At 35.1% G+C, this 12500-nt stretch overlaps 1 protein-coding gene across 9 annotated transcripts in view; it reads right to left on the reverse strand.

Annotated features, from left to right (window-relative positions):
- The window catches only part of LOC135220794 (SNF-related serine/threonine-protein kinase-like), a 493239-nt gene that overhangs the window by 160082 nt on the left and 320657 nt on the right, over positions 1-12500 (reverse strand). For 4 of the 9 annotated variants that reach the window (XM_064258292.1, XM_064258294.1, XM_064258296.1 and 1 more), the window contains one exon: positions 4573-4670. The exons of the other annotated variants lie outside the window; for them this stretch is intronic. The gene's annotated coding sequence lies outside the window, so the exon portion shown is untranslated. The remainder of the gene's footprint in view (positions 1-4572; positions 4671-12500) is intronic. 9 annotated transcript variants of the gene reach the window in all.

A 12500-nucleotide genomic window follows, 5' to 3' on the forward strand; every position in this document is an offset into this window, starting at 1 on the left:
CTCTCTCTCTCTCTCTCTCTCAACGGAAAAATATAGAGAACATATATTCCTAAGACGTAAAACTAGTTAGAGAGTTGTCAAACAGACAGACATAGTTTTTGCATATATATATATATATATATATATATATATATATATATATATATATATATATATATATATATGTCATATCACATTACCGTGATTCATATACATATATCGAGCTACAAATGTCCTTTAATATCTAATTCACTCTACCTCGGAATTAATATATTTTCATATATGCTTAACCGAGGGGGAATTTTCTAGACGATAATAGAATTACCGGGCGACGGGCTCGAACCATCGACATCTTCAATTCCACCGCAAGAGGCTTTAACTGCCAGTCCTGGAAATGAAGATGTCGATGGTTCGAGCCCGGCGGCCGGCAATTCTATTATCGTCTAGAAAAATTCCCCTTCGGTTAAGCATATATGAAAAATATATTAATTCCGAGGTAGAGTGAATTAGATATTAAAGGACATTTGTAGCGCTATATATATATATATATATATATATATATATATATATATATATAGTACGGTCATGAATAATAATATATATATATATATATATATATTATATATATATATATATATATATTATATATTATTAGACTGTAAGAGTTTTAGCTTACAATATATATATATATATATATATATATATATATATATATATATATATATATATTATATATATGTAGAACGGTCATGAATAATATATATATATATATATAATATATATATATATATATATATATATATATATATATATATATATATATATATATATATTATTAGACTGTAAGAGTTTTAGCTTACAATTGCGTTTTTCGACCATTTCGGTAGTCAAAGTTGACCGAACGTGGTTTTTTTCTATTTATCGTGATTTATATGCAAATATTTCGAAAATGAGAAAAGCTACAACCTTCAATTATTTTTTTTTTTTGTATTCTACATGAAATTGCGCACATTTTCAAATATAAAACTTTATGTAACGACTAACATAAAAGGGTGCAAACATTACGAAAGAATTTCTGATTTTTTTGGTAGAGTTATCGCGCGGACGTAAGAGAAAAAGTTTTTTTTCAGAAATTCACCATAAATCGAAATATTGTGCTAGAGATTTCCAATTTGTTGCCAAATGAAGGTAAATGATTGAAAATTACTAGAATGTAAGAGTTTTAGCTTACAATTGCGTTTTCGACCATTTCGGTCGAGTCAAAGTTGACCGAAGGTTGAAATTTTGGCACTTATAATAATTTAAATGAAAATATTTTAAAACTGATTAAAGCTACAACCATGGGATGTTTTTGTTATATTCTACATTAAATTGCACACATTTTAATACATAAACTTTATGTAACGGCTAATATAAAACGATGAAAACATTACGACAATCCAACGAAAGAATTTCTGATTTTTTCGGTAAAGTTACTGCGCGGACGTAAGGAAAAAGTTTTTTTCTTAAATTCACTATAAATCCAAATATTGTGGCTAGAGACTTCCAATTCGTTGCAAAATGAAGGTAAACGATTGAATATTACTAGAATGTAAGAGTTTTAGCTTACAATTGCCTTTTTTGACTATTTAGGCCAAGTCAAAATTGACTGAAGGTTGAAATTTTGGCACTTATCATTATTTATATGAAAATATTTCAAAACTGATAAAAGCTACGACCATGCACACATTTTCATATATAAAACTTTATGTAACGGCTAATATAAAACGGTGCAAACATTACGGCAAACACAACAAACTGACATAAGAATTTCTGATTCTTTCGGGAGTGTTACCGCGCAGACGTAAGGAAAAAGTTTTTTTTTCAAAAATTCACCATAAATCGAAATATTGTGCTAGAGACTTCCAATTTGTTGCAAAATGAAGGTAAATGATTGAATATTACTAGAATATAAGAGTTTTAGCTTACAACTGCGTTTTCGACCATTTTGGTCGAGTCAAAGTTGACCGAGGTTGAAATTTTGGCAATTATCGTTATTTATATGAAAATATTTCAAAACTGATACTACAACCATGGGTTGTTTGTTATTGTATTCTAAACGAAATTGCGCACATTTTCATATATAAAACTTTATGTAATGGCTAATATAAAACTTTGCAAGCATTATGACAATCCGACGAGAGAATTTCTGATTTCTACGGCATTCAAAAATACACCATAAATCAAAATATTGTGCTAGAGACTTACAATTTGCTGCAAAATGAGGGTAAATGATTGAATATTACTAGAATGTAAGAGTTTTAGCATACAATTGCGTTTTTTGACCATTATGGTTGAGTCAAAGTTGACCGAGGGTTGAAATGTTGGCACTTATCGTTATTTATATGAGAATATTTCAAAACTAATAAAAGCTACAACCATGGGTTGTTTTTGGTTGTATTCTACATGAAATTACGCACATTTTCATATATAAAACTTTATGTCACGACTAATATAAAACGGTGCAAACATTACGACAATCCGACGAAAGAATTTCTGATTTTTTTTGGCAGAGTTACCGTGCGGATGTAAGGAAAAAGTTTTTTTTCAGAAATTCACCATAATTCAATATATTGTGCTAGAGACTTCCAACTTGTTGCAAAATGAAGGTAAATGATTGAATATCACTAGAATGTAAGGGTTCTAGCTTACAATTGCGTTTTTTTACCATTTCGGTCGAGTCAAAGTTGACCAAAGGTTGAGATTTTGGCACTTATCGTTATTTATATGAATATATTTAAAAACTGATAAATGTTACAACCATGGGTTGTTTTTTGTTGTATTCTAAATGAAATTGCACACATTTCCATATATAAAACTTTATGTAACGGCTAATATAAAACGGTGTAAAAATTATGACAAAGTGATGAAATAATTTCTGAGATGTGTCGCTGATGCTTTTTAGTGCGAGAAGAAAGAAATTCGCGCATGCGCGCCTGGGTAGCGATTGTAAACAAAACAACAGCTTGATCCGTGAACTCCCAGCATCCCTCAAGGCGTGTCATTCAAATTTTTCGCGCAAGTAGTCTTATAACTATTTTTCTGCAAATATTAAAAAAAAAAAAATTTAGCGTCGATGTATTTTACTTCAATTAAGTACCCGACAGACAATTTTCATCGACGTAAAATACGTCCAATAGGCGTTTAAGGGTTAATTGTAGTAAAAACCTACATATTTTGGGCACTGTTACCTAATTATTAAAATAATTATCATACAGTTAAGAAGTTATTGTTTTTAGTAAATACTACATCTTGTTCCATGTACAACTAAGACTTAGCTCGACGAACACTGGCAAGAAATCAAAGTGATTACAGTCGACGCCACAGATACTTCATATTTTACTTATGGGGGACAGGAAATGTGTGTGTGTGGGTGTGTGTGTGTGTGTGTGTGTGTTTGTGTTGTGTGTGTGTGTGTGTGTGGGTGTGTATCACTGTGATTTAGGAGGTACTTTTGGAACTTTAGTTGCACCATCAAATCTTATGATGTTTGCAATTTCCAAGCTTTATTGACAACAATGCCACAGTTCATAAAGTCAAATGAGATGAAGGTGGGCAGGACACGAGCCTCAACCTGATAACACACACTGAGAGTGGAGGTGCACCTCAAAATCTATTAACTGAGCTGTGAAGTCTAGGTAGACAATCTTCGCAGCATTCCGTACGGAAAATGATTAATTTCAAACGAATTTTAAACGACCCTGTAATTCTGTCAGGTAAAACATAGTAGCAAAGCACCTCAGAATGGAGTACCCTAATCTAATCCATATGCCTACACTATTCATGAATCTGTGCATGACACCTTTGATACATGGAACCATCACTACTGACTGTTTTCTTCTTGCAACACTCTTCCGGTAGAGTGTGTGTGTGTGTGTGTGTGTGTGTGTGTGGTGTGTGTGTGTGTGTGTGTGTGTGTGTGTGTGTTTATGTGTAGGCACATAAGGAGTAAGTCATTGAGGCGTCGGTACAGTTCCAATGGCTTTAAGATATAACAAAATGTGGACAAATAAAATTAATACCAAAAGATAATTAGTTTCTCCCATACTTAAAAAAGGGTAGATTAATAAATGAATCCAACTGAATGTTTGTTTGTATAAACCTTGCTCTCATTTCTGAATCTGAATAACCGACGTTAGAAACATTCAAAATCTCGTGATGATAAATAACAGTTTCAGCAAAGAAGAGCTCAATAATCCTGAGAGCAAAAGCAAAGCCCAGCCATTAAGTCTAAAACAACACCACCAACAACAATGACGTCATCCACAAAGCCGAAGCGCAGCTAGGAACGCAAGCCACATCACTTAGTACTCTTCATAGGTAAGCAAACATTTCCAAAAATAAACAAGCCGATGTGACGAAACGAACTCCTTTCCGGTTACAGACTTCTTCCTACCTATCTTGTCAACATTCCATTTAACAAATTTATCACTTCGAATACAATTGTGGCGACGTTCAAAAATGACAAACAAACCATAGTAGGAAGACCATTGTTGACCTATAACCGGACCAAAAGAACATACTAGTCAGAAAGAATTTCCTTTTCTGTCTTACCTGTTCACACCTGTGCCATCCAACAGCAGTTAAAAGGGTGAGTCACATGGTCACAGTACCCTAGTGAAAACATCTGCGCTCCAGTTACCCGCTCTCACCTGCAACGAAAGGCAATGTTAACGTTACCTTTCTCTTATAAATGTAAACTTTTTGCATTGTTATGTCAGTAAAACAATATATTTGAATTAGTATTACATTTGTAACAGCAACAACAATTTCAACAATAATAATAACAATTCGAAAAAGTGATTCGAACTGTACATTTGAACAAACAATTTTACAAGAAATGTGCTTCCAAGATCATCGTTAGCATTAAGTAGTAGTCTACAAAATACCCGTTTATCTATTTCCCAACAATCTGCCTCTTATTCTACGTATCATAAATAAGTATTAAGAACACAGAACTGCCCCCTCAATAGAAGAATAAAAAAACATGCAACCAAAGTTCTTTGCACAAAAGAATAACAGCACACTTTGACATTTCCCTAAAGGGGATTCTAAAGCCCAAATGCAGGTCCTCTGGCCAAAATTAGAACAAGGCTTTACTAACTAACTCGAGCCACGATTTCCTATTCTTGCCCAGGAAGGCTGCCTTTCCCTTCCGCTCTTATCTTTGGGTCAAGTGTCACGCCAAGACGTAGTTAAAATCTGTTGCACATATTCTGGTTTCCATCAAAATTCACCTGTAACATTTATTCTTTCACCCGCACCTCTATCTTGCACTTTCCTTCAATGCAAATGAAAATGACAGCCGGGCAATTTCTACTCCTTGCGACAATCACTTGTAAGGTGCCAAGAAAATACGCAGGAGAAGGAAGGGGAAAATGCTTTTTGGTATTATTCCAAACATTTTAAATGAGAGAGAGAGAGAGAGAGAGAGAGAGAGAGAGAGAGAGAGAGAGAGAGGAGAGAGAAGAGACTATAAAGGCGTCAAGGCAGTTGTTTAGATAGGTTTGTATCTCCCAATTCTATATATGAAGTGATACCAGATTGCTGTGTGCTTTTCGTGGTTTCATGAACACCCGAGAAGATTAAATTACGTAATATAAAATAACATCATATGGGTAAGAAACAACCTTGTGGTTAGAGATAATCTGATCTAATACAAGAAAATTCATGGGCTCTCTTGGACACCTATCTATGCAGATGACAAAAATCAAATAGATGACAGAGACTTAAATCTAAAGAGAAAAAGAACGTGGAGTAATGTCAGAAATGTACAGGAGCAGACGTCGGCAATGTATCACCAACTTGTTACTAGCACACTAAAACTGAAATTAAAAGCATTCAACAAAAGATTCAAAACAACACAGCTTCTTGTAGACGAACATCTAGAGGATTTTGCCACCGAATGTTGAAGTGGATTTACAGGTTTAGAAACCTTGCTTGAGGAAAAACACACAATGGAGACCGTATAAAATCAGAAACTTATTTCGAGCAACTTAATAACAAGTACTGGGATACGGGGAATGACGACGAGAAACTTGGGAAAAAAGATACACTAAAGAATAAACGAAAACAAAAGGTACAAATACAAAAACGTGCTAAGAACTCAAGGCAATGAATTAAACTAAATGCAAGAAGTGAGGTTATCGGAAAGTGTGTGTGTGTGTGTGTGTGTGTGTGTGTGTGTGTGTGTGTGTGTGTGTGTGTGTGTGTGTGTGTGGGGGGGGGGGGGGGCAAATGATGCTGAAAAAGCTAAACATTCCGTGAGCGGTATTGGTGGTAAATTACTCCACAAATTATTTAATTAAGTATTCATGAAAGAAAAGAAAAAAAGGCCTATGAAAGGACAGACCGGTCAATAACAACATAGTTGGAGGAAGAAAGATATATACACTGGGCAACACATTTATGTAAAGTCATGAATAATAAATATGTGGGCATAATTTGATTGCTGTACATTAGCCGAAGAAGATCTAAATGAATTCATAGGTTTTGAAATGGAATCAGTGATAAACAGAACCTTATGACATGGAAAGCACCGGGTTTTAACAGAATCAATAGAGATGATTTTAGCTGAAATGAGATCACACTTCATTTGAAAACTAGATTTTTGTTTTGCAGAACATCAAATGAGGAAACAACGCCTGATGAATTGCAAAGGTACCATAGAAAGGAGACGTGACCGAATGTAGTCAATGTAATCCCTGAACTTAGGGCGATCATGATGAAAATCCTGCATTTAGATGCTTGTTCTCGATAGGTTGCGGGAAAGAAACTGGTAAAATGCTACGAGATAAACAACCTGGTTTAAGAAAAGGCAGCAGTGATAAAGATAAAACATTTATGTGAAGACATATTTTGCAGCACTTACGGTAATTAAAAAACGCCTCGAGGCTTTTCTTGATTAAGAGAAGGCTTTTGTCCGCGTCCAATGACCAAAATGACAAAAGGTCTTTCGTTACAATGGCATTCTCGTTCATGAGTAAAAAGTAACAAAAATGATTCATGAAGTAAGTATATGTCAAATGAAATTACAAGAAATAATGGGTTGCTAAAAGGGATGGCTGTCAACTTTCCTGGTTGCATTCTCATATGTTTTATATGGTACATAAAAAAAATTCTTGGGGATCAAAGAGCTTGACTTTGGAGCAACGACAAATCTCAAGAGTTGCAGATAACACTTGTTTCAATCAGCAGAACGCCAGAAGACGAACAGAGCTTTGTGAATACGATGCAGCATACATCTGACGAAATAGGAATAATGATAAATCGAAGCAAAATAAAAAAAATAATAACAGTAGATGGAAACTGGATTGATTAAAATAGGTTCCGTTAAGATTATTAGAAGGTACACTGCTGGACAGAATGAGACTTAAAACTAATCTGGGAATTCATGGAAGCTTTGTAAGTAGATGAGCTAAAAACGAAAGGTGGATTGAGCTGACTCGGGCATCACCAATTTTGGGGGAACAAATACGTAACAGTCAGTGTGGCTTTTCTGGGCACCAGAAAAGTTGCAAGACCTAGACTTCATGGAAGGCTGGAGATGACTGAACATTTGAATACGTGAAAGATAATAGTAGCGGAATCTCAAAGAAGTCATTTACGTAGGAAGCAGTAATGTACATGTATGTTTGTATGTGTGTACTATGTATGTAAAATATTTTAGCGGCTTTACTGTTTTATATATATATAATATATATATATATATATATATATATATATATATATATATATATATATATATATATACACATACAATAATATATATATATATATATATATATATATATATATATATATATATATATATTGAATAACTTGATCACGAAGTATATAAAAACGTGATGCTATGTATAAATAAAGGTTTTTTTTTTCATTTTTTTCCTTCGTGGCAAAAAAACCTTTATTTATATATATATATATATATATATATATATATATATATATATATATATATATAAAAGCATATATACAAAGTAAGCATCTATCATATCTTACCAGAGCTGCAAAGCGAAACTTGAGACAGGACTCCATGACGTTAATCACAAGGCTAACCTACACAGGACAACCTACAAGACGTTGCAAATCAATCCACTCAGCGCATCAGCGAAGCAAAGAAGGTGAGACGTCGCCAACTACCGAAAAGAGGAAATCCCGCGACTGTCCCTAAATAACAACAACGGGGCCCGAAATGGCGGCAAAACCAAACGCGAAAGCTGATAAGGAGTCTCAAATGGCGCACACCAACCACCGGATGCCCAGATAAACCGAGCGCCGTATCTGAGGCCTTCGAAGTGGTCTCAAGACCTCACTGGCTAACCACAACCACGCGACCGACCGAGTCAATTCCAAACTGCGATTTTCTTATCATTCGACTTCTTTAACCTCCAAGGTTTCTATAATCACCCACGTCCATCTGGGTTCGTTACCTAGTCACTTCTTTCCTCGCAGAAGCGAATGCTTGATTTCTATGATCAACTTGCGCCACGGGAATAATCAAAGGCATGAGAAAATTTGGGGGATTTTCTGACTTTGCTATGCTCTTTCAGAGTAAACATTTCTTCAGAAACGGTAAGGTGAGCATTCAAACAAATATTGTGCTACTTCCAAGAGGACTCAAAAGCATGTCTGGTTATATCACTTACAAGAAAAAATTCTGTATGAAATATATTAAAAACAAATCCTACAGTTAGATGATTGTTAACCTTTGATACCACAGAATATATCAATAGGAAGATGAAAGAAGTTTCTACAATTGGGATCCAAGGCATTTTGCATTTCCATTCAAAAATGACAATGATTTCTTTTCGTTTGCCGTAATTCCTTTCAGCACCTTCCTTTACCAGCTTCGTGACATAGCTGACAACATTCCGTAACACTGCATCATTAAAAACTAATCTCTCTCTCTCTCTCTCTCTCTCTCTCTCTCTCTCTCTCAAACTTTTAATAGTCCAGTTGTCTCCTCCAAACCCACATTAAAATATCATAAGCTCTGATTCAAAATACTAAAGTTGTTTCGAACTTACGTTTGAATTGACACAAACGTCGTGTGGGTCGTTGGTGATTCCAAAGGAGAAATTACTCTTGTGTAACACTGGAAGATCTCCTCTCTCTCTCTCTCTCTCTCTCTCTCTCTCTCTCTCTCTCTCTCTCTCTCTCTCTCTCTCTCGCTTTAAAACAAACGTCTGGGAAAGGTGGATGGCAGAATACTCTAGTCTCTAGATATGCAGTATTTACACAACAATCTCGTCTGAATAGATTAAGGGCAATAAATATCTAAAGAACTCGTGGCAATCAGCGCAGTGGTTGGTTCCAAATCTTGCCTCCCTTCCACATCCGCTCAATATTTTCCAGGATTCCTAAGAATTTCAACACTGACAGAGGGTTCTATTGCTCTTTTAAGGCTACAATTCAATCGCACTGCCCCGTCTTCTTTGTCTTCAAGTCTTTATTCATCAAAAACTTGCATGAAAATGTGTTTTAGGGCGGGCCCATACCATAAAAAAAAAAAAAAAAAAAAAAAAACTCTGCTTTTCTTGCCGTGTTGAGGTCATAACGATGCCTATAACAACAAATATACAATTTCATTGAACAAATAACAAATTAGGATCATTGCCATTCTTTCCACCTGATGACACGAAGCGTATTTATAGCAAGGAAAACGCTTGTCCGTTTTCAGAGAATAAACATCGCCAAGCAATTTAGGTCAAGTAACTGCTCCCACTAGGGAACGTCCACTGTTGGGGAGAGCTCATCGGAACACTCGAACGCAATGGAACGATCATCTGCAAACAATGAGGAGAGCAATTTGCCTGAGCAAATATCTCTACAAAGTATAAAAAATCCAATATGGATTTCATATCATTCCGAAAGGGCCGCTTTCCAACTCTGCCGCTAAGCTGGCAATTCCCTTTCTCTCTCCTTTCTTAATATATCTGAAACAATTTTGAATCCGTGAACGTGAATAACAGGTAGGCAATGGCATATGCAAGGACACGCATCCGCAAACATGCGCTCACTTTCAAATATGTTCAAAGAAAAGCCATATTTGTTAGGGTGACCTTTCACCCTAAACTGATCCCTTCATTGATCGGAAAGCTTGACATGGCACGGCTCTTATTTCTCAATAAACTAAGGAGAAAGAAGAAAAGACCCTGACCTAATGCAGATGAAGACGTTTTGAGAAGTGATACTACATTTACTTCATAGTTCCGTGAAGCAGTCTGGAATTAATATACATCTAAACCATTAACATGAACATCTCAAAAGAAAACACGGGTTATCCTGGGTAGTCTCGCAGGATGAAATTCAATCTGATTTGAATCAGTCGTAGACTAATCTGAGTGAACCTGTGGAGGATATTTCTTCCAAATCGTACCTTAAATTACTTAGGACATTTTCATCACGAATTCTACATGCCGTTATTTCAAGAATATCACTTTCATGACCATCACGCTTCCAAACATTGTACAACTAATCTCATTCTTGTATTCATATTAAATCAGATGAACCATGGCTATGATGATCAATGGATCTGCATAGTAGAACCTCTCTCTCTCTCTCTCTCTCTCTCTCTCTCTCTCTCTCTCTCTCTCTCTCTCTATATATATATATATATATATATATATATATATATATATATATATATTATTATATAAGTAGCCCATCAAAATGTCAAAATATTGAAAGTAACTACTATATTTCTGAGACGGCTGTCTCTCTCTTCCGGTCGGCAGCATGTTTTACGAAGTCTCCCCTGCAATGATAATTCCTCTTTAATCTTCTTAAGCATTGGTTGAAGGATGATTTTATCTATGATATCTGAATCCCAGGCACCCTTTGAGACGTTTATTACCGGTCTTTGTTTAATCAAGACTGACTCTATCATCTGGCTTTTGTACCGACATTTGCTGCTATAAATTATATGTGGCAAATTCCAGTATATTCTGCGGTTATGGTTATTTATTTAGTTAAAAATAGCTGAGCTCTGTTGTCCACATCTAACAGACCGTTTATGTTGTATTAATCTCTGGTGAAGTGATTTTCCTGTAAAACCGATGTAAGATTGGTCACAGTCCAGGCATGAGATTTTGTATAATACTGTGTCTTTGGGGATTGCTGGTACAAATGCCAGATGATAGAGTCAGCCTTCATTAACAAAAGACCAGTAATGAACATCTCAAAGGGCACCTGGGATTCAGATATAGATAAAATTTTCCTTCAACCAAAGCTTAAGGAGATTGAAGAGGTACTATCATGTTTTACTTAGTAAAACATGTTACCTGTAGATGGATCTCTTGGTATAAATACTGTCTTTTCTGTAACTTTTCTCATTCATTACCTAACTGAAGAGAGAGACAGCAGTCTCCAAAATATGGTACTTTCTATATTTTGGCATTTTATGGGCTCCTCTTATTAGATGAAATTCTGTTCCAACACAACAGTCATATATATATATATATATATATATTATATATATATATATATATATATATATATATATACATACATACATACATACATACATACATACATATATATATATATATATTATATATATATATATATATATATATATCATAAACTTACATTTATGTGTATAACTGAATCTGAAAATATGGAACATAATGAATAGACAAAATCCACGAAGGAAAGTGAAACAATGGAGTACCGCTGTGAGGCCTTTAGACTTCTTGTCCTTTGCTTAGTGAAGGACACAAAGTCGAAATGCTTCGCACTGGTACTCCATTGTTTCACTTTCCTTTGTGAATTTTGTCGTTATTTGTGTGTGTGTGTGTGTGTGTGTGTGTGACGTGAAAGTAAAATATGAAATAAAAATGAGATCCCTAATAGAAGAGTTATCCACACTACACGCACAACTAGGAAGAGCGAGAGAAGTTCACCGAAAGGAAACTCAAACCTGGTCTTGTTTTCTCATTCCATTTGGGACCGTCCCTGAGTTCCAGCTCCCCCATCCCCATGATTAATCTTGCCTCCTCCTAAGGAAGAGGTCCGTCGTTTTCATCAGGAATAACCTCTTTCCTCCTCTCTACACACATTACCTTATTCTTATTTTTTTTTTTTTAGTTGTGTGGCCGGCGGGGGGGGGGCCTTAATAATTTTCCAATTTAATCTTCATTGAGTAGATGGTAGCGATATACGTTAAGACGGTTCTAACAGCTGGAGGTGCTAATAAAATAAAACAGTTAAATTAATTACACTCATACTATATGCCCTACGGTTTTTTGTGTCAAGAGACACGTCGACCTCTTTCTTGTGAAAACTGCAGCTCTTCATTCAGATACATTTCATCCCATAAGCTCGACAATAAATCAAACAAGAAGCCATCTTCCAATCATGACGAGTCATATAAAAACGACGAGTCGAATTTCGCTCTCAGCTAAAAAGAAAATAAATAGTAGCTAAACTACCTTCTAAATAAACTCAAAAAGAAATACACGAAACTGGTATTTACGGCT

This window comes from Macrobrachium nipponense, chromosome 2 (genome assembly GCF_015104395.2).
Source record: "Macrobrachium nipponense isolate FS-2020 chromosome 2, ASM1510439v2, whole genome shotgun sequence".
Lineage (NCBI taxonomy): Eukaryota > Metazoa > Arthropoda > Malacostraca > Decapoda > Palaemonidae > Macrobrachium > Macrobrachium nipponense.